Source organism: Triturus cristatus, chromosome 2_1, assembly GCF_964204655.1.
Source record: "Triturus cristatus chromosome 2_1, aTriCri1.1, whole genome shotgun sequence".
Lineage (NCBI taxonomy): Eukaryota > Metazoa > Chordata > Amphibia > Caudata > Salamandridae > Triturus > Triturus cristatus.
Window position 1 is genome coordinate 589,095,331 of NC_140581.1, and position 21,523 is coordinate 589,116,853.

General features: G+C 44.8%; 1 protein-coding gene across 2 annotated transcripts in view; it reads left to right on the forward strand.

Annotated features, from left to right (window-relative positions):
• The first annotated feature begins 3,790 nt into the window (after positions 1 to 3,790).
• The window catches only part of FAM81B (family with sequence similarity 81 member B), a 615,395-nt gene continuing 597,662 nt past the window's right edge, over positions 3,791 to 21,523 (forward strand). The window contains exon 1 of one of the 2 annotated variants that reach the window (XM_085632493.1): positions 3,791 to 3,881. The gene's annotated coding sequence lies outside the window, so the exon portion shown is untranslated. Of the gene's footprint in view, positions 3,882 to 3,921; positions 4,188 to 21,523 lie in introns of those variants that run through there. The other variant, XM_085632492.1, reaches the window with a different exon arrangement.

Here is a 21,523-nt window from a genome sequence, read left to right on the forward strand (position 1 = left end):
GCGGTCAGTTCAACCAACCGTCTTGGAGCTGTCCACTTTCGCCACTGATCTTGCTCGGAGCGTCTTTTCAAGGAGAGCAGAGAGAGCACATCTTTTAGCTGTCATATTTCAGCAGATCACTTCCTCAGCCCCGTCGTTCTTCTTGGGCAGTTTTTGTTACCGCAATTATCATGTCTTAATTATAATTTGTTGTTTTGGGGAAAGCCGAGAAGCCAGTCTTTAGTGTAATAATGTGATTTGCTGCTTAGGCATTGAGTGTTTTTAAACAGATTAGGCAATTCGTTATAATATGCCTCGATATGATACTAATGTTGTATGCTTTATTGTGAAGTGTTTCATGGCAGCTGCTTGCATCTTCATGAAATTTGGACAGATGGACGTTATCGTAAGCTAATGTAAAACTTGCCGAGACTTGTTTTTAATATAAAAGCACGTAAAGTGTTCTCAATGTACGTATTTAAATATTTTATATATTGGCAGTAATAATGTATTTGTATGCACGCCTCGTACTGCACTGCTGTCATTCCTAAGTGCTGGTAGTAATAGATTTTACAATTTTACATGTTTATGGTACACCGTTTTCAAACCGCAGGATGGAATACTGAGTTATGCTTGTCGAGGTTCAAACCAGTGAAAAGCAGGTCGCCGAAGTTACTTGTAAACGTATAACCCCCTCAGCTACCTGGCCGGTCATTGTGCGGTATACTGCGGAGGGTACTTTAACGATGCCTGTCATTCCTTCTTTTTCTCTTCATTTTTGTAGTGACTTTGTTACCTGTGCCTTCCATTGTAATGAATCACTTACATAGCATGTGCCCTGCGTTATGTTCGGTGCTTTTGGAATATTTCGACGGAGATAAAGCTCTCTGCTCCTTAGCTTTATTTGTTGTTATAGAGACTATTACGTTTTTATTTCTCTAGCTGGAATAAATGACCTTACAGTAAATGGTGGCAACTGCAAGCCAAATATCATCTAGAATTGGTTCTCAGTTCAGGCCCCTCTGCACTTGAGTATCGCTTTTGCTCCAAGTGACACGGAGACAGCTGTTACTGCTCTCAAGGTGATTGAATGAGAACAAGCACGCATCCTTCAGGGGGACCATCTGCTGGTCTAGAAAACAGAATTGGGCTCGTCTTCCAGAAGCAGCTTACACCGCCTGCTTTCCCAGAAGGAACAAGGCCGACATGCTCATGTCATTTGGGAGGGGTGGCGAAAATAAAAATACCTGAACCATGGATCTTTATTTCCTGACTGGTACAGATTGCAACCAAATGATCAGTTTTAGGAGTGACAGGTCACTGAGAGGGGCAATGTGTCACCTCCTTTCAGAGAGAGTTTGTTCCTAGTTTAATTTGCATTTTGGCTCGGCCCACATTACAGTAATTCGGTGTTGGTCATGATGTATGACATTTTGATTGTTTGCTGTACGAGTCTTGAGGCAAAGAAAAACCTACAGTCCCGCTGAGTCACCAGTAAATTGCACTATGGGAACACCCTCTATGCCAGGATCACCAATCATCTTTCTAGAAGACTGGAAGCAATCCAGAACTCAGCAGCCAGAATCATCCTCAATCTACCAAACAGAATTCACATTACACCACATCTCAGGGAACTACACTGACTACTGATACACTAATACACACCATTCAAACTCCCCACACACATATTCAAGGCACCACACAACTCAGATACCTGTAGTGATTAATGGTCCTCAGGTGTATCATTCCATTTTCTTTAAAGCGATTCCATTAAAATGCTCGAGGGACTATTTTGCCAGTGAAAAGTACACTCTGTCATCACAGGATCATATCAATGTCTTTTTCTTGTATATGCAACCATTAAGAAACCAATCCTTTTTGGGCAAATTGTCTGGCTTTAATGTGCTAAACTGCATTTGTAAATGCCTGTGATTAGATGCATCATTACATCAATCCTTTTACTCATTCATCCATACATGTATCCATCCATCTTTTCAATCACCCCCAATCCACCATTTCACTCACACATCTATCCATCCATCCATTTACCTTTCACTCATCCATCCACCCTTTCACTCAGCCTTCCATCCATTCACTCATCCACCCGTCCAACCTTTCATCCAGCCATCCATCTGTCCTTCCTTTTACTCATTCATTCAATCTTTCAATCATTCATTCAATCTTTCACTCCTCCATCCTTAACACCCATCCTTTCACTCACTCATCTATCCATCTATCATCCACTTATCAACCCATTCAACACGTCCATCCATCCAGCCTTTCGCCCATACATCCAGCAACTCTTTCACTCTCATCATCCAACCTTTCATTCATTAATCCATCCAATCAACACCACATAATTCAACACTAAACCACATAATTGAACTCAACACAATTACACTACACCCCACATACACCCATTCCACACCCTAGAATTCCACATCATGCCACACAATTCAGAAGGACACCACATAATTGAGTCATCGAGCATAGCCAATAGGTCTCGCCTTTGGGACCTTTTAAGTGTTTAACCATGCAACAGTTGATGTTGTTGCACCAAGGTTGTTGTGCTGCATAACTAAATACTTATAAGGTCCCAAAAGCGAGACCTATTGGCTATGCCAATGCTTGTTTTAATCGGCGCCAGTTCCGTTAACGAAGACAAGCTGCTTTAAAAAACACAAAAGATTCTAATTCCGGAAGGAGGACGCTGGCATGGTGGCTTACTGCTTGCTGCAGGCCACCATCCCTGTGTTTGTTGAGAATGTAAGTGGCTTGCAAAGAGGGAGTGACCTCTTATTTAACATTCACTGGGAAAGTCATTCTGTGACCCTCTCCTGCGACTCGAAATTATTGTGAAGCAACCTATTAGTACACAGGCAGCATCGCAAAATCAGAAGCAGTTCCCAATAAGTCGGTGCAAAAATTGCAATCACTTTTTGTGACCTCTCTCTTTGTACAACGAGCGAGTATTTGAAAAAATGTAAGCGGTCTAAAGTGGACAACCGCCAGCACCGAGGGATAGACTGAAACAAATAAAATAAAGTCATGTATTTGTTCAGACTATGGTCTGTTCAAGTTCACTCTGCTCTGCTAAGAATGTAATAACAGTTTGGAGAACTGATCGCAAAAATTATTTTCAAAGACAGCTCCCGCCGGAGATGTTAGGAATATGGAATAAGAAACCCAAAGCTGATTTCAGCCAAACTTGTTCGAACGGATGCTGAGTTCTTGAGTCGAGTGACACCGCCAGGATCAGCAGCCAGGGCAATTTAACAAACTCCTTTCCAAGCACAGACGGCCCGGCGGGCATGTTTACAGGTAGCATCGATCTTATGCATAGGGATGTATACAGCGAAACAGAACAATCTATGCAAGATCAGGCACGCGCCTGAAATGCCGGCCAGTGCTGGATTCCTGCCATTCATATAACAGTCGGGAAAAAAACACCCTCCTCCCGCCCCCCAAAAATCACAATTTAATTTTATTCCCAAAAATCGAATTGCATAAAAAAATCTCCGTAGCTCTCTTAGGAACGTGTTCAATGTTGATAGTACCTTTAACTTTACATTCAGACAGACTCCTCGGCGTGTCTACTTGCCCCACCCCTTGAGGTTATTATGAGGGCAATGTTACCCTTTCTCACGCGGATTACCCATTCTAGGCCCGAACTACCTCACAAAGAGACCTTGGTAAAATATATTTAATTTATACCAGTGCAAGCGCGTGGAGCACAGCATAAAAAGACACCCCGTTCATTTTAAAACTGCACTTCCGCAGTCAACAACTTTTCCAGTAACCTAGAGACAAGTGTAAACAGGAGCAACTCGGCGCACAAAACCGGCCCGGAGAAACGCGTGACATCACTGCCTTCCAGCGCTGCTGAAGGGGTCCGGAAGAATGTAAGAGACAAACTTTATTTCAATTTGTAAAAGCGGCTGCCGTCAGGTCATACTTTCAGAGTGACGTCAGCTGCTGGTAATATGTGGGAGCGCCGGGGGCAGGTCACTCGCTGACTGCCTGACACAAAACTCGTTAGGACTACGACTGTTTCTTGTGTCCTGCGCGGACGCGCTGTTTCCCTCAAAACAATGCTTCTCTGCGATTGTGCTTTGAACCGTGGGTTCAGATAAAGAAAGGGGCGCAGGCGGTGTTCAGGCGTGCCAAGGACAAACTATGATCGTAGAAGCAGCGACACCTGCTCCAAGGTAGGAAACAAAACGCACTGTTCATTGGCATGCAGAGCATTATAAAGTTCTTTTCATTTCATTAAAATGGACTAAGAATAAGACTGAGCCCATTTCCAGTCAGCAAATCGATACTGGAAGTCTCTGTACCTAACGAGATCTGGGAGGGGTAATTTGGCAGCACACCATCTGAGCTACCTTGAGGTCAAAACTTCATTTAACTTCTTAGTTCTTTACTGCTGGGGCTTTTAAGTGCCGAATTCGTTTTTGGCTATTTGGGGTAGTTTGTACTTAGAGCTCCATTACCTTTTTCCACATAAGGTATCCATCCCAAAATGTATGTCCTTTTTTCCAACATCCTTGGGATTCAAAAAAGCGACCACGATTTTTTGGATTTCCCTGGAGGAGAAAAATAAAATAGGCAAAATATTGCAAAGTGTTGATTTTTTTGGGGGGGAGGGAAATAGGAAGAAAGTGCTCTGTATAAAATTATCTGGATTTCTTTCCTAAAAATTGCATAAATGCACGGTTTGCTGTGCTAAAGTCACCATCATCCCAGCTTTCAGGAACATGCAGAGCTGAATAAAAAAAAAAATTGTTTTACCACAGTTTTGGATTTTTTTAAAGAGTTAGCCCATTTTTTCACTTTTTTTGTTGTCAACCTACTTCCAGTTTGTGGTGGAAACCAGTGTGAAATGCCAGGGTGACCCAGAAAAGCAACAGATTTCTGAAAAGTTGACAAAATTCCGAATTCAGCAAGTGGTCAAATGTGTAGATCCCTCAAGCTTTCCTCAAAGAAACTAACTGTTGAAAAAAACATTGAAAATGAATAGGAAAAAAACAGCCATTTGTGACAATGTTTTCATCTGTAACTTTTTGTCACAATGGCTACTTTCCAAAAGCAAAATACCATTCCGTCTCCTAGACCCTTCTGTTTGTGGGGATATGTAGGGTTTGTAGGTTCTCCAAGATCCCAATGTACCCAGAGCTAACTACTGAGCTGCGCCATACTGGTTTTTCATAGTGTACCAAGTGTACACCAATTCATATGGTGAAATATGTAGCGTGAAAAATGAGTATTCAAGGAGACCTATGTATTTCTGAAATGGGCACAAGATATGGAGTTTAGAAGCAGTGGTTATTTGCACATCTTTGATTTTGTGGGTACCAATGCAAGCATATGATTTAGAGGGCTTTTTTCAAAATGTCTTCTCTGTTACACACTGGCTTACATTTGGAAGGCCAAATGCAGCAAACTCCAATTGGTAATAACAATGGTCTATTTTGTATGCTTGCTGAAGCATTTTCCTAGAAGGGAGTGACGTCCCCACTGTGCACACCACTGAAATGCTTGGACCATGTATGTTTTTCAGGTGGGTAATCCTAATGTTAATAATCACTAAGTGTTGTTAATTTAACCAATTTCAATCTTTATTTATTGATGCAGGTTCATCTTATCAATAGTGTACATGCCGAATTTATGCGGAGCATGTACAGTCTTGGAGGAGATATTTCCCTGACGAAGGGCCAGTCCTGAAATGCATTGGGATAATTAAGATATTTGCTGATGATGAATTTATATAGTGTGATGGCTCTCAACAGGTTTTGTTTTAGCCAGAATCCCTTGAAAACCTCACACTTTGACAAAAAAAACATTTTCCTCATATGTCTGTGATGGAAAGTTCTAGAATCTGTGAGGATCCACAAACTTCCTTCCACCCAGCATTCCCCCAAGTCTCCCAATAAAAAATGGTACCTCACTTGTGTGGGTAGGCCTAGTGCACCTGACAGGAAATGGCCCAAAACGCAACATAGATACATCACAGTTTTCCACTCAAAACGGACCCTTTTTATGCAAAGTGGGTAGCTGTGGATTTTAAGCCCTATCTCAGCCGGCACCTAGGAAAACCTTACAAACTTGCACATTTTTTAAAACGAGACACCTGGGGAAACCCAGGGTGGGGTGACTTCATTAGGTAATTTTACCTACAAGCTCTAGCAAATTTCAAACTATAGTAAAAACACATATTTTCCTCACATTTTTGTGACGGTAAGTTCTGGAATATGTGGGAAGCCACACATTTCCTACCGCTCTGAGTTCCTACTTTTCCAACAATGAGAACAGTACTCCACTTGTGTGGGTGGGCCACAAGACCACAACACAAAAAAGTCCTAAAGTGCTATATTGAGAGATAAGCAATAGGGGTACCTGCGATGTATGAACTTGGTTTGATTCATTCCTGTTACGTGCACAAGTCCCAGCCACACAAGTGGTGCAACGTTTTTATCGGCACTAGTGGGGTAATGCTGGGTGGTAGGATTTTTGTGGGTTCCTGTGGATTCCGGAAGTTTCCAGCACAAAAATGTAAAGAAAATGTGTGATTTTAGCTATAGTTTGAGGTTTGCAGGGCATTGTACGTAGGAAAACCTCATGTGATCCATGAAAGACACACTACCCGTTGAATCCCATGGTTGTCTAGTTTTCAAAAATGTCTGTGTTCAGTATGTTTGCACCCACACAAGTGAAGTAAAATTGTTATCTGAAGACTTAGGGAAAGGATGGTTAGAAATTTCTGGCCCCACACAGATTCTAGAAGTTTGCCGCGAGACATGTGAGGAAAGCGTGTGTTTTTTGTCAAGGTTGGAGGTTTGCAGTGCATTTTAGGTAAGAAAATTTTGTGGGATCCACCACTCTGGACTCCCACGGGTGTCTAGTTTTCATAACTGTTTATGTTTGGTAGGTTTTCCCAGGTGGCAGCCCACCTAAGCCCAACAAGTGCAGCCATTCACCATTACGCGTGGGATGATATTGAGAGTTAGACACACTCTCCTGGCCCATATGTAAAAAGAACACCCAAAGGAATAAAAATGTGCTCTCATTTGTCATTGGGATGGTGTTAGACTTGGCATATCTTGGCGTGATTACCCAAGACTTTTTGCCTCTACCTCCTTTGCTTTTAGATGCTTTGGGTACTTTGCCTCTGCTGATCAGTGTCAAAGTACAAGAATTCCCTGTGTAAATTGTAATGGTAATTTGTTGGCCATGATTAGTATGTTGCCTTACTATTAAAGTCCCTAGTGATGTGCACTGTGTGTGCCAGGGCTAGTAATGCAAGGGTGCACGGAGAAGGGAACTCAGGCCTGCAGTGTAGGGCCTGCGCGCAGTTTGCTAAGTTAGCATGTTGTCCTGACAAGTGCGACCACTTTTCAGGCCTTATTTTCCCTTTTGTGTACACAGTGGGCACCCCTGTGGTAGGTCCCGGGTAACCCCTGGGCAGGCTGCTGTGTAGGTAAAAGGCAGAACATATACTGAGGTGTGTGATATGTCCTGACAGTGAAAAACACTCCATTTCGTTTTTCACTGGTTAAAGGCCATCCTGCCCATAGGACAGAATAGGGGAGGCTGGGTATTGTGTTTCTTAGCCTAGTTTCCCATACAATTAAAATGGAAAGGTTAAGTTTAATATGTATGAACTCACAGTGTCATAACACATCTTTCTATGAAAGTGGTTTTCTCACTGTGTGTTCAGAAACCACTCTTTTAGAAAGTGGCTACGTTTTGTGCTTTAGGCATTTCTGTGTGTCTCTGCTGTATGTGGCTTGACTGCCTGGTTCTGAAAGGGGAGGAGTGAGATAGCACCAGGCTGACCTGCATTTGGAGAGGGGGCATAGGAGAAACCCCGGGATGAGAAGAGGCCTGGGTTGCAGCTATATAACAGTTGACCCATCTCCAGATGAGTGATTAAGGATCCAGACCCCCAGTATCAAAGGGAGAAAGGCGACACTGGGAGGGAGACACCCAGAACTGATTTAGGCAGGGGTCAGGGACCCGTGAACACAACAAACTTCAAAGACATTTAGGGGTATAACTATGACAGCTGAGGCCCCTGAACGTGGGAATAGAAATTGATTGAGACTGAAAAGACTTGGACCCATTTTGTGGTCAAGAGGAACCTCTGCTAAGGAAGGAACAACTGAAGAGACTGCTGGGAAGGACCAACTCTTGCTTCATTATCTGGGGCTGGTCTGCAGTTTGCTGTTTTAACCAAGGAAGAGGCTGTTGGGACTGTGCTTCGTGCGCCTGGATCCCCCTACTTGAAGAAGACTGTGCTTTGTGCTGGGTCTTGTAATCCCAAGGGCCCGAGGTGAGCTGGCTCCCGCTTTGGAAACACAGGAACATAAAAGTTTTCGGAGACGTTTCAAGCGACGCGGTGAGCGCGTGTTGTGGCAGCTTGAGACCCTCAGACGGTGTGCCCTGTGATCTTGGACACACGAAGGAGAAGTGAGACTCGGACACGCTAGGTGCGTGTTGCAGTGCACAGGAGGCGTTGGTGAACAGCTCCTGGTTGGCGTGTGCATTGAAGGTGAAGTGAGTCTCGGACGCTCAGGGTGCGTGTCGTGGTGGACCGCAGGCGTTGGGGAAGAGCGCCTGGTCAGCGTGTACATCGAAGGTTAAGTGAGACTCGGACGCGCAGGGTCTGTGTCGTGGTGCATCGCAGGCGTTGGCGAAGAGCACCTGGTCAGCATGTGCATCGGAGGTGACGGGAATCTCGGATGTGCTGGGTGCATGTCGTGGTGCACAGGAGGCATTGATGAGGAGCACCTGGTCAACTCGTGAATTGAAAGCGGAGTGAGTCTCAGACGCGCAGGGTGCATGTCGGAGTGAAGAGCGCCTGGTCATCGAGTGCAACGGAGGAGAAGTGACGCTCGGACACGGTGAGCGTGTCGATGTGCAGCCGAAGGCGTAAGTCTCAGTGAAGCAGCGTGCGTGCTTTGGTGCAACCTGGGACTGTGGAGGTGATCGGCTGATCATCGTGTGCACCGGAAGAAAGTGCATCTCTGCAGCGTGGTGTGCGGGTCTTGGTGCCAACTGAAGGAGTGCCTGGTGAGCGTGCACTCAGAGTCGACGTGAAGTCCCATCAGCGTTGTGTGTGTGTGGCTTCGTGCCAGAGGAAAGCCGTGGGGTGCTGTGGTGAACGTGCACCTGGAGTAAAGCAATCTCAGAGGTGTGGGGTACGTGTGCCCTGTGGCCGCCTGAGACCTTCCTAACAGTCGCGGCCCGGACCAGCAGCCCCAGAGGAGCTGAGCTGCCAGGCCGAGCTGCAGAGGCCCATTGAGAAAGTTCTACACACAAGGCCCAGTTTGCGGAAGGAGGAGAGGAGAGTGGAGTCTCGCCCCCAGGTAACGTGGAGCATTCCCTGGGCGGGGTGCGGACTCGAAAGGACACTCTCTCGGCCTCTCAGTCCTTCTGGCGATGTGAGCCTTTGCTTCGGCTCAGATTGGGGACCGTACAGACCAAAGGAGTGGCAGTACTGGGGACCGAGTGAGAAACTGTACTGTATGTCATCGTTGATCCGTGTAGGGGGCAACTGTTATCGAAGAGGCTGGCTGTCGTAATACACATTGCCAATATTGCTGCTAACGAACTGCTGAACTGTCTTATGACGCCCGACATTATTTCTGCATAACGAAGTACACGATTGGAGCGCTACACATTGCAATATTTCTCCCTTGCAAAGTACAGGATTGTAGCGGCCCTCATTGCATTATTTCTTCATTGCAAAGTACATGATTGTAGCTACACATTGCATTATTTCTTCATTGCAAAGTACATAATTGTAGCGGTGCGCATTGCATTATTTCTTCATTGCAAAGTACGTGATTGTGGTGTGACGCATTGCATTATTCCATCATCGCGCAGTACATGATTTTAGCGTTACGCATTGCATTATTTCTCCCCTTGCAATGTACCGGGGTGTATCATTGCGCATTGTATTATTTATCCTTTGCCTAGCACAGGATTGTATCATTATGCAGCGCACTATTGTTTGTTCATTGCAACGTGTGGGATTCTAGCATTACGACTAGCATAGCATTGTGAAAGCGGTGGTTGACATTTGAACCTACCAACCAGCCAGAACGAATATTACCCTTTATTATATGTTGACTTTTGTATTGTGTGGTCTGAACGTACATCCTTTTATATACAGTTTATACTCGTTTTTATCAAATTCATGTGGATTCCATTTGTGGTGTCACCAGTGGGTTGCTGTGGGCGTGGTTGCACAAACTCTACACTCGTGCCTTGGAGATAGGCCTGGCTGCTCGTCCCAAGCTACTAAGGGGGTGAGCAGGGCTATCTCAAACAGTGTCCTTACTTGGCCTAACGTTGAGTAGGGAGTCCCGGGTTTCGCACCTGGTGACAGTGGTGCACGATTGGGACTCCGGCCTCCTCCAACAGATGGAATTTCTTAGTCTGCAGGGGAGCAGAAAGAATGTTGAAGCTTTAGGGGTAAATGTGGAGCAGATGTTAGGATGGGCCAGACACACCCCATTCCCTTATTGAAAAAATATATTCCTGCCATACAGTGGGCTTTCTGTCCCCCAGGGGCCAATTGGTACAAACCTCCTGTCTGCCCCCGGGAGGCAAAAAAACTGGGTTGTTCCTTTTTGAAGGTGGGGTGAGGCCAATACTAGAGTGCAACACCTGCACCACGGTCTCTGGTGCCAGGTGGACTTTCTCTACACCCCCTTCTGGAGAGGGGGTATGCTTAATGCCTGGGTAGGCCTCACCCTTTTTTTGTTTCAGCTCCTTTTTGAAATGCCTGGGGTTTAGTGGGCTTTCTGACTGCCACAGGGGCAGATTGGGTGTGAAAACTCCTATACACTCCCGGGGGACAGAAATTCTACTGGGCCACATATTTAAGCATTCCCTGGTGGCTAACAGGCTTTCTGCACCTCAGGGAGTAGATTGGGGGTAATCACCCCCATCTTCCCTCCTGGGAGGGCAGACAGACTGTCACCATAGGTTTGTGGGTGTAGGGGCATGGCCCTACACAGACCTTTTTGCCCCCTCAGGGGAATAGCTTGGGGATAACTACACCCATCCAGCAGGATGCTTCTGTTTGAAGCAGCTGTGCACTATAAACTGTCCTTTGATTGATTGATTAATTGATCTGCCTTCCAGGAGGGGCAGAAAGACTGTCTCTCTTCTTGTTGGGTAGGGGATATATCCATGGCCATGGTGGGCAGCCACCTACCCCTATATTTATTTCAAAAATAGACTCTGGCATCTAGTGGGCTTTTTGCCCTCCTGGGGGCAGATCAGGGTAATTATCCCCATCTACCTACAGGGAGGCAGAAAGATTGTCTCTCTTCTTGTTGGGGAGGGGGCATTACCATGACCATGGTCGGTAGCCCCCATCCAGTATTAAATTAAAAAAAAAATCCCCTGGAGTCTAATGGGCTTTAGCCCCTTCCCCGGGGGGAGGGGCGAGGAAGGGCAATTGGGGGTAATCGCTCCCATTTGCCCTTTGGGTGGCAGAAAGACTGTCACCATAGTTTTTTGGGGTTGGGGGTATGATGGCCATGCCCAATATGGGGAGCCCCTACCACTATATTTATTTAATTAATAAACACTGGTGGCTAGTGCGCTTTATGCCTCCCCGTGGGGGCAGAGCAGGGATAATTACCTCCATTCTCCACGCATGGGGGGACTGAAAGGCTGTCTCTCCTCTTTTTGGGGTGGGGGTATGGCCATTCCCATTGTGGGCAGCCCCCACTGCTATATTTTTAAACAAAAAAATTCCCTGGTGTCTATTGTGCTTTCTGCCCCCTGCCCACCCGGGAGGGGGGTAGATTTTGGGTAATCACCCCCATCTGCCCTACGAGGGAGGCAGAAGGACTGTATTCATAGTTTTTGGGGGGTGAGAGAATAGCCAAACCAATAGTGGGTAGCCCCATCCCTACATTTATTTTAAAAATAGACCATGTGGGTTTTCTGTCCCCTCAGGGCGACAGTTTGGGGGTAACAACACTTGTGTTTGAAGAAGTTGTGCACTATACAAATGTCTTTTGATTGATAGATTGATCTGCCTCCCAGGAGGGGCAGAATGACTGTCTCTCTTGTTGTTGGGGTGGGGGCACATCCATGGCCCCCCCACCCCTATATTTATTTTAATAATAGACCCTAGTGTCTAGTGGGTTTTCTGCCCTGCGGGGGCAGATCAGGGTAATTACCCCACATCCGCCCAGGGGGGCAGAAAGACTGCCTCCCTTCTTGTAGGGGTGGAGGCATTCCCATGTCCATGGCAGCCTCCATCCCATAATTAAAAAAAAAATCATTCCATGGAGTCTAGTGGCCTGTTTGCCCCACCCTGGGGGGCCCAGATTGAGGTGATCAGTCCCATCTGTCCTCTGGTGGGGGAGGGGCCGAAAGACTGCCTCCATAATATGTTTGGGTTGGAGGCATGGTGGCCGCCACCACTTTATTTATTTTAAAAATAGACCCTTGTGTCCAGTGGGGGAAGCTGCGGCCGATACAGGTAAGAGAGGTGGGGCTGTGGGCCGGGTTGGGGGGGATTTCGATGGACGACAAGGGTAGATTAATTATTTATTTAATTATCCCTTGTCATCGTCCATCGAACTCCTCCCCCACCTGGCCCACCGCTCTTACCTGCTCGGGCCAAGGCTGGTGGGGTGGGGGGTAGAATAACTTACCCAATATAGGATATGTGGTAGGGGGAGCACAAGCCCTTGCCCAAGGGGCCACTCCAAGAAATCCCTAGTGTCTGGTGGGTGGATCCCTGCTTGAGGATCCCTCTTCTATGGCAATCCCCAAGCAGGGATCAACTGGGTAGTGATATCATTGAAAAGGGGAGATTCTCCACACTAAAGGGGTTAATATCTGCCTTTACCTAATGTTTATCTTTGCTGAAGAGGGTGTGAGTGAAGAGTGGAGTATGTGCTGGCAAGATAGCCCTGGCGCTCCTCTTTTACCCCCTGCAAGATGGCAATATAAATGTGTGCTTTTCTTTCCGTGGCTCTCTGTAAAGTGCCCTTTTTAGGTCTCGCATAAAGCAGCGCATGCGCTGCCTCTGCGAGGCATCAAGTAATAAGTATTACTACTGAAACTCCACCCATTGCATCTCACTTTGTTTTGTCACTTGCCATTGGTTACATCTGGCATTGCTCTTTTTATGTAGCTCATTCATTGGCTGGAGGTCCGAAACGTCACTTCCGTTTTGCTTCCCTTGTGCAGGAAGCAGCACTGACCAACTACAGTTTAGTTCCGCTGCTCCGCATTATCTACTCAATTTGGGACTACTTCCTTGTTTATTTTCAACCGCCGTTCACCACTAGCTGCTGAGTTTGGAAGTGTTGGCATTTACTTTTCCTGTTCCGCCCCCCTCCCGTTGGTCGTGTTATCCATCCTCCCGCCCTCTTTCCCGTTGTCAGTGTCACCGTTCCCTTTGTTCCCGCCCCCCTCCCGCTGTCCGTTTCCCTGTTCACTTTGTTCCGCCCCCCTCCCGTTGAGTGTGTTCTCCATCCTCCCGCCCCTTTCCCATTGTCAGTGCCCCCGTTCCCTTTGTTCCCGCCCCCTCCCGCTGTCTGTTTCCCCGTTCCCTTTGTTCCCGCCCCCTCCCGCTTTCTGTTTCTCCGTTCACTTTGTTCCGCCCCCCCTCCCGTTGAGTGTGTTCTCCATCCTCCCGTCCCTTTCCCATTGTCAGTGCCCCCGTTCCCTTTGTTCCCGCCCCCTCCCGCTGTCTGTTTCCCCGTTCCCTTTGTTCCCGCCCCCCTCCCGCTGTCCGTTGTTTGGCAGCTTGTGGCAGTCATGGAGGCGCGCGCTTGTTTTTTTATGGCCTCAGCGTATTGCGGCTGTTTTAGGTTAGGGACTCCATGCCGCTCCGGCAGAGGCTGAGTTACTCCACCGGCCACTTCCTGAATAACCTGTGCCCTTCCATGTGGTTCACCTACTTTCTGCTCTACTACCACTTGGTGCTGGGCTTCAACACCACCTACGCGTGGGTCCTCCTCCTCCTGGGCCAGGTGGCCGCCGGCATCTGCACCCCTCTCGTGGGCTACGAGGCAGAGAGTTTCCCCGGGTGCAGCCGGTACTGCCGCCGAAAATTCTGGCACGTGGTCGGTAAGTTTGTCGTTTTGCCATTTGTGTAGTGGTGTACATCTTTCAGTGTCAATTGTGAGTACCTCCGATACCCAAAGTCTAAACAAATCGAAGTAAATCATAATGTTAATTTGTTTTCTGGGCGGGTCTGGAAAGGACGTTGTCTTTAAACCTGCCTGCCTGTTTCATTTAGGGATTTATTCCATTCTAGCCCATACCTTTAGGCTTTCAAATTAACAGTAGCTTTCAGTTTTACTGATTTGTGTTTGCCCTAACACCAACAGCAAAAGCCAAAACCAGCTTCCTGCCGTTCCCGCCCCCACCTTCCTTTCTATGCCCTCTCGTGCCTACTGTCCATTCCCTACTCCCAGTGCCCCGTTCCCCTGCTCTGCCCAGGTCCTTGCTCTCTGCTCTCTCTTCTCCCTCCCCCCCCCCCCCGTTTCCGGCTTTCCCATATCGGACGGTGTGTCCAAAAATATTAATTTTTCCAAACTTATCGCTGCCTCCAAACCACTCTTGCCAGGGGCTGTGTTTTTTTGTCTTTTCTAACTTTTGTGGGGTTAGCGGAGGCGTGTCATTACTTAATGGTGTCTGCTGAGTTATAACTGCTCTCAATTGTGGAAAAGTGCTGCTGTATGTGTGAGAACATGGGCTTATTTGCTGTATGTAATACTGTCGGGATGCTCTGCTTGCTCTTGGTAATGTGAGAGGGATTTGCCTGTGTCTATCAAAGAAGGTGGTTCATATGTATGTGAGGGACATCCTGCTTGCTCCTTGATCTTGGGTGTCTGTGTGTTTTTCTTCTTCTTATCTGAGGGAGGCTGTAATATCAGATCATGTTTCAGCAGCGCTGCTTCCCCCATCAGTGTCCAGCTGCCCCTCTGGAGGCTTGCCTCTCACAGTTCAAGGACCCCCACACCCAACAACAGTAATACATGAGTATTTTGCACTCTGTGCATGTTTTACTTAAAGCTTTTCAACTTCTAAAAAAGGTCATTTAGCCCAATAGACTCGGTGCCAGTGCTCCATAAAAACCTCTGTAGGCAGCTGCCTCAGGGTACCACCTCAAAGGGCAAATGCAGAGCGCCAGACTGCAATGAAGAATTTTAAAAATTGCCCTACGTCTTTGGAAGAGTGAGCGCCCAAGTGGCAAACTAAACATTTTGCCGGTAGTTCTGGAAATACTTGCGGCAAGCGGACCAGATTGCACGTACCAGGGCCCATTTTACCCAGGCCAAAGTTAAATGAAGTTAAGCAGCTGAGAGGGAGAGAAGGAGGCGCCCTGTCCAGTGATACCTAGCTTTGTGGTATATTGCATCTGAGTTTGATATGTATTCAGTGTTCTGTCTAATGTGTTCTGTTGGTGGCAGGCGCGCAACACCCATTGGGCTTACCGGGCTTCAGCACCCCACCCCCCCCCTGTCATGTGTGTCAGCCCAGCTGAGACAGCCTCGCGGGCTGGCGCCCGTCTAATTGCAGCCGGATCCGAGTACTTCACAGGTCTTTAAAAGACCATTTACTCGTTAATGAGGCTTTTGTGTTTTCACCCCTTCTTACAGCCACTCTGCCTATGGCTGGAAGACTTAGCCCCCCCCCCCCCGAAATCTTGTCCAGCCCCCCCCCCCCCCCGAAATGTGGCTCTAGTTGCCCGCATGGTTGGTGGTGTTTGCTGCCTAAAAGAACAGTTGTGCCAGCCTCAACTTAAAAGTAATAGTATCAACCCTAACACCTTCATGACTTGTACACACAAGTGCAGGTGCTGTATTTGTGCAGTTGTGTACCATTTATGCCACTGTTTCCCAAACTGTGAGTCGCGGCCCACTGGTGGGTTGCAAGCTGGTTTTTGTTGGTTAACAAAAGTCCAGCAAAAAATAAAGATGTATTAACATTTGGTGCCCCACCACCCCAAAATTTGTGTCTATTTGCGCCTCTGACTCCGAGTGTCCCACAAAAGGGTGTAAAGTGAACGGGAATTATCCAATGCAAATAAGAGCCACTAATTATTTGGGAGACTCGGCAGGAACTGGTCTTTGGAAGAAGGGTCAGCGTTTAAGTTAGTATTTCACTATGCTGGATATTTATTGCCATCACATGAGCAAAGTAAAAAAAAAGCATTTGCAATGCAATAGGTCTCACATTGACACAAGTTTCAGCTATTGCTATTATAAATGACTGCGTTTTATTTATGTATTTTTATTAAAAACAAAAAAAAGGCATTGTCATTTACAATGCGAGAGTTTAAGCTATTGGCATTGTAAATGACAATGCCGTTTATTTATCTGTTTTCAAAACCAACACATAGATAAAAGTTTTGTCATTTACAATGCCAATAACTCAAACTTTTGCAAATGCGAGACCTATTGCATTGCAAATGCTTGTTTAGGTTTGGCATTAGCCAAGACCTTTTGATTTTACTAAAATAATATACATTTTACATTTGGCATTAGACAAGACCTTTTTGTTTTCTCTAAAATAATAAATATAATATACTTACCTAAAGAGGCTTTTAGCCACCTCTCTTCACCCATTGCTCTGTTGTTCTGTCATTCCCATTTTGCTTTCTCCCACTACAGCATACAGCATGGGGCAATAGTTCAGCCTACTTATGGTCTCTGCTTAACATTAATTTGAGTGACTGTATTTTGCTCTTTCACAATGAGCACATCCGCAAACAAGGTAGTTTAGCTCCATTTAGTGCCAGTGTTGCCTGATGAGAAAGTAGGATGCCTTTGAAGTGAGCACAGGGCATATTCCCGCTTTGTCAGTTCCTGTCTTCTTTCAATGCAGTTGTTAATTCTTTTTGAAGAGGACAGCTGCTATTTCACAACATACCATATTGGGTTTCTAAGACTCTGTTTCACCTGTGTTTCTTTAATAAACGTAGTCCAAATGTATTGTTTTTCATTTGCAGCGCACGTGTAACACTTTTATTTAAACATAGGTGAAGTGTAATTTGGGTATAATATCCAATATTTAATGCAGTGAACCTTCCTTCCTTCAGTCCTTCTTTTTTCTTTCTTTCTTTTCTGTTTCTTTCTTACTTCCTTTCCTAGATTTCTCGTTTGCCTTCTTTTCCCTTTCCTCTTCTTTCTTTCCTGACTTCTTTTCTTCTGTCACTCCATTTTTACTTTTCCTTTTTCTGTCTTTCTTTCATTCCTCCTTTCTTTCTTTTTTGCCTTCTTCAATTTTTCTTGCTTACCTTTCTTCCTTTCAATTTTGCCTTCTTTCCGTCTTTCATACTTTTTCTTTCTTCTTCTTTCATTTTTGCCTTCTTTTATTTTTCTTTCCTTTTTTCTTTCCTTCTTTTGTTTTTTCTTTCATTCATTCTTTTTTCTTCATTCATTCTTTTTCTTCCCTTCTTTCCTTCATTTGTTTTCTTTTTTCCTTCTTTCTCTCTCTTTGACCTTCTTTCTTTAATTCTTTCTTTCTTTTTGGTGTACTTTCCATTAACCTTTCATTATTTATTACTTTCTGTCTTTTTTCTTTTTTCTTTTCCTTCTTTCCATTCTTTCTTTTGAGCCTTCTTTCCATGTTCTTTTCTTTTGTCTTTCCTTTTTTAAATCTTTATATCTTGCCTTTTTTACTTTTTTCTTCTTTCCTTACTTTTTTCTTTTCCTTCTTTCTTTTTTATCTTCTTTCTTTCTTTTTTGCCTTTTCTTTCTTTCCTTCTTTCTTTTTTCTGTATTACCTTTGTTCTTTTTTGTTCTTTCTATTAGCCTTCTTTCCTTCTTCCTTTTCTTTTGTCTTCTTTTTGCCATCTTTTTCCTTTCCTTCCTTCTTTCTTTTTTACCTTCTTTCATTCTTCCTTCTTTTTGCCTTCTTCCCTGCTTCCTTCCTTCTATTTTTGCCTCCCTCCCTTCCTTCTCTTTTTGCCTTCCTTCCTTCCTTGTTTGCCCTTCCTCCTCGTTTGTCCTTCCTCCTTCCTTTTTTGTCTGCCTCCCTTGTTTCTTTACCTTCCTTCCTTATTTACCTTCTTTTTGTTCTTGCCTTCTTTCTCAAAGGTGAGGCTAGCAGCCATAGCCAGCCCCATTGCTTTTTTTAGGTCTGTGTTATCCAAGACCTTTTGATTTTACAAAAGTATGTAAAAATAGTTAACTATAAGGGTTTTCAGCCAGACATCATCCATTAGTCTGTGATTGTGTCATTCATGTTTTTCTTCCACCCACTCCACCATGCATCAAGGACCAATGTTAGTCCACTTCTGCCTTTGGCTGACTTTACTATGAGTTACGGCATTCTGTCCTTTCACAAGGAGCACATCCACACACAAGGTAGTTCCCTTCAGTGCAGAGTGAACCTTGATAATGTGTACTTTTTTGAGACCACAAAAACACTGTTGCCTTTAGCCAATGTTTTTCTTTAGATTTAATGAGGGTCCAGCAGCTTCCAGACCAGTAAAGTTTTGCAAAAACCATGACAAAACAAAATAAATAAACTAGAAATGTATTTTGAAGAGTGTCTCTTTCAGTGCTTAATTTAAGGTGGTGTTTTGCGGTCCTCGGCGCCAGCACTTAATTGTCAACATCAGCCCTTATGACAGTTGCTTATCAACAAAGGGGGGTTCTGTAGGGTGTTTAATGAGTTATTTCATATGCACCCATGGTGTAGCAAAACCAAACTATTTATAGGACATGTATATCGCCCACGCCTATACATATGTGTACATTGATCGGAAATAATCACGAAAAGACATTGAATGCATATCCACTTTGCATTTTTAAGAATAAAAATGCAAAGTGGATATATACATATGTAGCATTTTGACATTCCGATTGGTTCAATGTTGCATGTCCTGATACTGCAGCAAAATTGCCAGTTTCATTGAAACAGGGAGCACAGCTACCATTTTGGGAGGCGCAAGAGACCTTAGCAGGTAATACTAAAGAGACTGTGGACCCAGAAAAGTGCACCAAGGATTCAATCATGTTGGAGTTTTTTACACACCTCACACATCCTCAACTCTCATCTGAGCGAAAGAATGAATGTCATGAGGGTAACCTCTAAATTCTACAACCCAGAGTTAGGTAGGAGGCAGACAGAGCAATACTGCTTTGGAACTTGACAAAGACCACATTTCTCATATAAGGGTGGTGTGCAATTTGTGTAATTTTCTTTCTCGTAAATTGTTTAACATTTCTGAAAAATTATGTGTAATTACACAAAATGCAAATCCTCAGTGTCAAAAACTATGGGTTGACAGATCCTCTCAAGTAACACACATGTAATGGCCCCTTGACTACTGTTTGTTTGAGACAAAGACACCTTTCCAATGCAGAATACCTTTGCGTTGGAAAGTAAGCACCTTTATAATAACGTTGTGTCGTTTTGTATCATTATGGGTGACTTTGTACGGGTATAAGGTATTTTTTTTTACTCTGGGCCCTCATTTCTTTTCAATTTCATCACTTTTTACTGTGGAAAATTTTGATGTTTCTAGAATTGCAGCTCGTGCGTGATCGCCAATGGGGATTTCTTTAATGTAAATCCCAAAACAAGTGCCTCGAACCCTGTAAACTTTTTACAGTTGCCGTTATTACAGAATCGGATGGTAATATGTTGTTTGAACGTAATGGTCATCTAAGTACCAATAAAAAATCACAGATATACTGCAGTCCTGGACAAAGTTTTAATTATGATGGTGTAATTTGCCTAATTTTGAGAATATCGGGCTTATTGCACAACATTCCAGAAATTACTCCATTAAGCCACTTTGCTTAACTACATCTCATTTGCAGTAAATACTTACCTCAAATGCACAATTCACAGTAAAAATGTACCACAAATGTTTGGGAACAACAGAACGCAAGTGGCTGCTATTTACAGTGCTTTTGTTTAAATGCATCCTTGTGCCAAAAATTGCCTCAACCTCTACAATGAGTCCACTCACAATGGGAGTTGTTACCATTCAGGGCCTCACTCCTGGATCTATAATAGCTCTAGTGCTTTGGGTAATGGGGATGGTGGTAACTGTGGATGCAACCGGGGCAATGGTAGTACCCGGAACTAATGGTGGAGCTTGTGTAACAACAGGTAAACCTCCCTCAGGGGGACATTGATCAACAGGTGCTCTCACGCTTATGTTAGCAATGGGAAGCTACGAGATCATCCAAAAAGTCATTACTGGAGTCACTGTTGCTAGTTTGATCGTTCCTTACCAGATTCCAGGCCTTCTTTTGTGCCTGCTTTCTCTCTGCTCAATCTCTTGTTAATGCAGGATACATTCTTATACCCGATTACATTCTCCCTTCATTCTTTCTGTTCTGCATCTAATCTTGCTTCCATCCAACTATGGACCTTATTCTTTGTCTCAGTCTGATATTTCTCTTTCACGTTAGCTGCTCACTCCCATGAATTCAGAGCCTCCTATTATGCAGGTGTAGGTGGGGATGTAATCTCATACAACACTCACCTCAAATTCTTAGTTACTCTCAAATTAAAGGTACCACGTGAGGGACACTGCAAGTATGCTTTATTTGGTATGATCTTATTCCACTGTTTTATCCAGATACACATGTGTAGCCTGACCTTGGCTACCATGTAATGTGGTGGTTTGACCTAAGGAGGGTCCTCCTCCCCATTATGGACAGGTATTCTATTCCTCAACCCCAAGCAAAGCTCTCAAAATCTTGAAAATTTCATATTATATATGTAAGGAAGTTGAAGCGTATTCGCACTCCTAGCGTTGGTTGCACTGCGAAATCCCAAAGGGGCATCACAAATGTACCAAATTTTTCAAATTTTACTCCTTTTATTTCAGGTAATCCAAATTACCATGTCACTTCATCTTTTTTTTTTTTTTTGTTTTTGTTTGTCCTCATCTCTATCATGGCTGCAACAGCCAGACTATACAAACAAGGCTACAAGGGCTTATTGGGTAAAGGCGTGCTGTCTCAGTAGTGAGCTGGTGTGGGTTGCCGGCTGAACGAGGAAGACCCAACCCTACAGCAACAACCAGTATCATACACAGCCCGATGCCCAGTTATTGAGTCGGCAGCTGCTGACCATGTGCCAATGACACCAATACTGACCATTAGCCAAATAAGAGCTACGTGGAGTAGCAGGGAGATTGTATCAAGGCTAGATAATCATCGGACTGGGGGAAGAAAAAAAAACAACAAAAAAAAAAACCCAGCTGCTAAGCAATCCAATCTAGCACCAGCCAAAAAGCTCTCCTCTTTGGAATTGTATTAAATAAAAACGAGAATTTTGGCAATATAGACATTTTAACCAGATTTCAACGTCCCAGAACCGACAAGGGGAGGTGTCCCCAAGTATCCATTAATTTCCGACACTCTTTAGCTACTGCAGATAGATTGGTGGTAACTGTGAATGCAACCGGGGCAATGGTAGTACCCGGAACTAATGGTGGAGCTTGTATAACAACAGGTAAACCTCCCTCAGGGGGACATTGATAAACAGGTGCTCTCACGCTTATGTTAGCAATGGGAAGCTA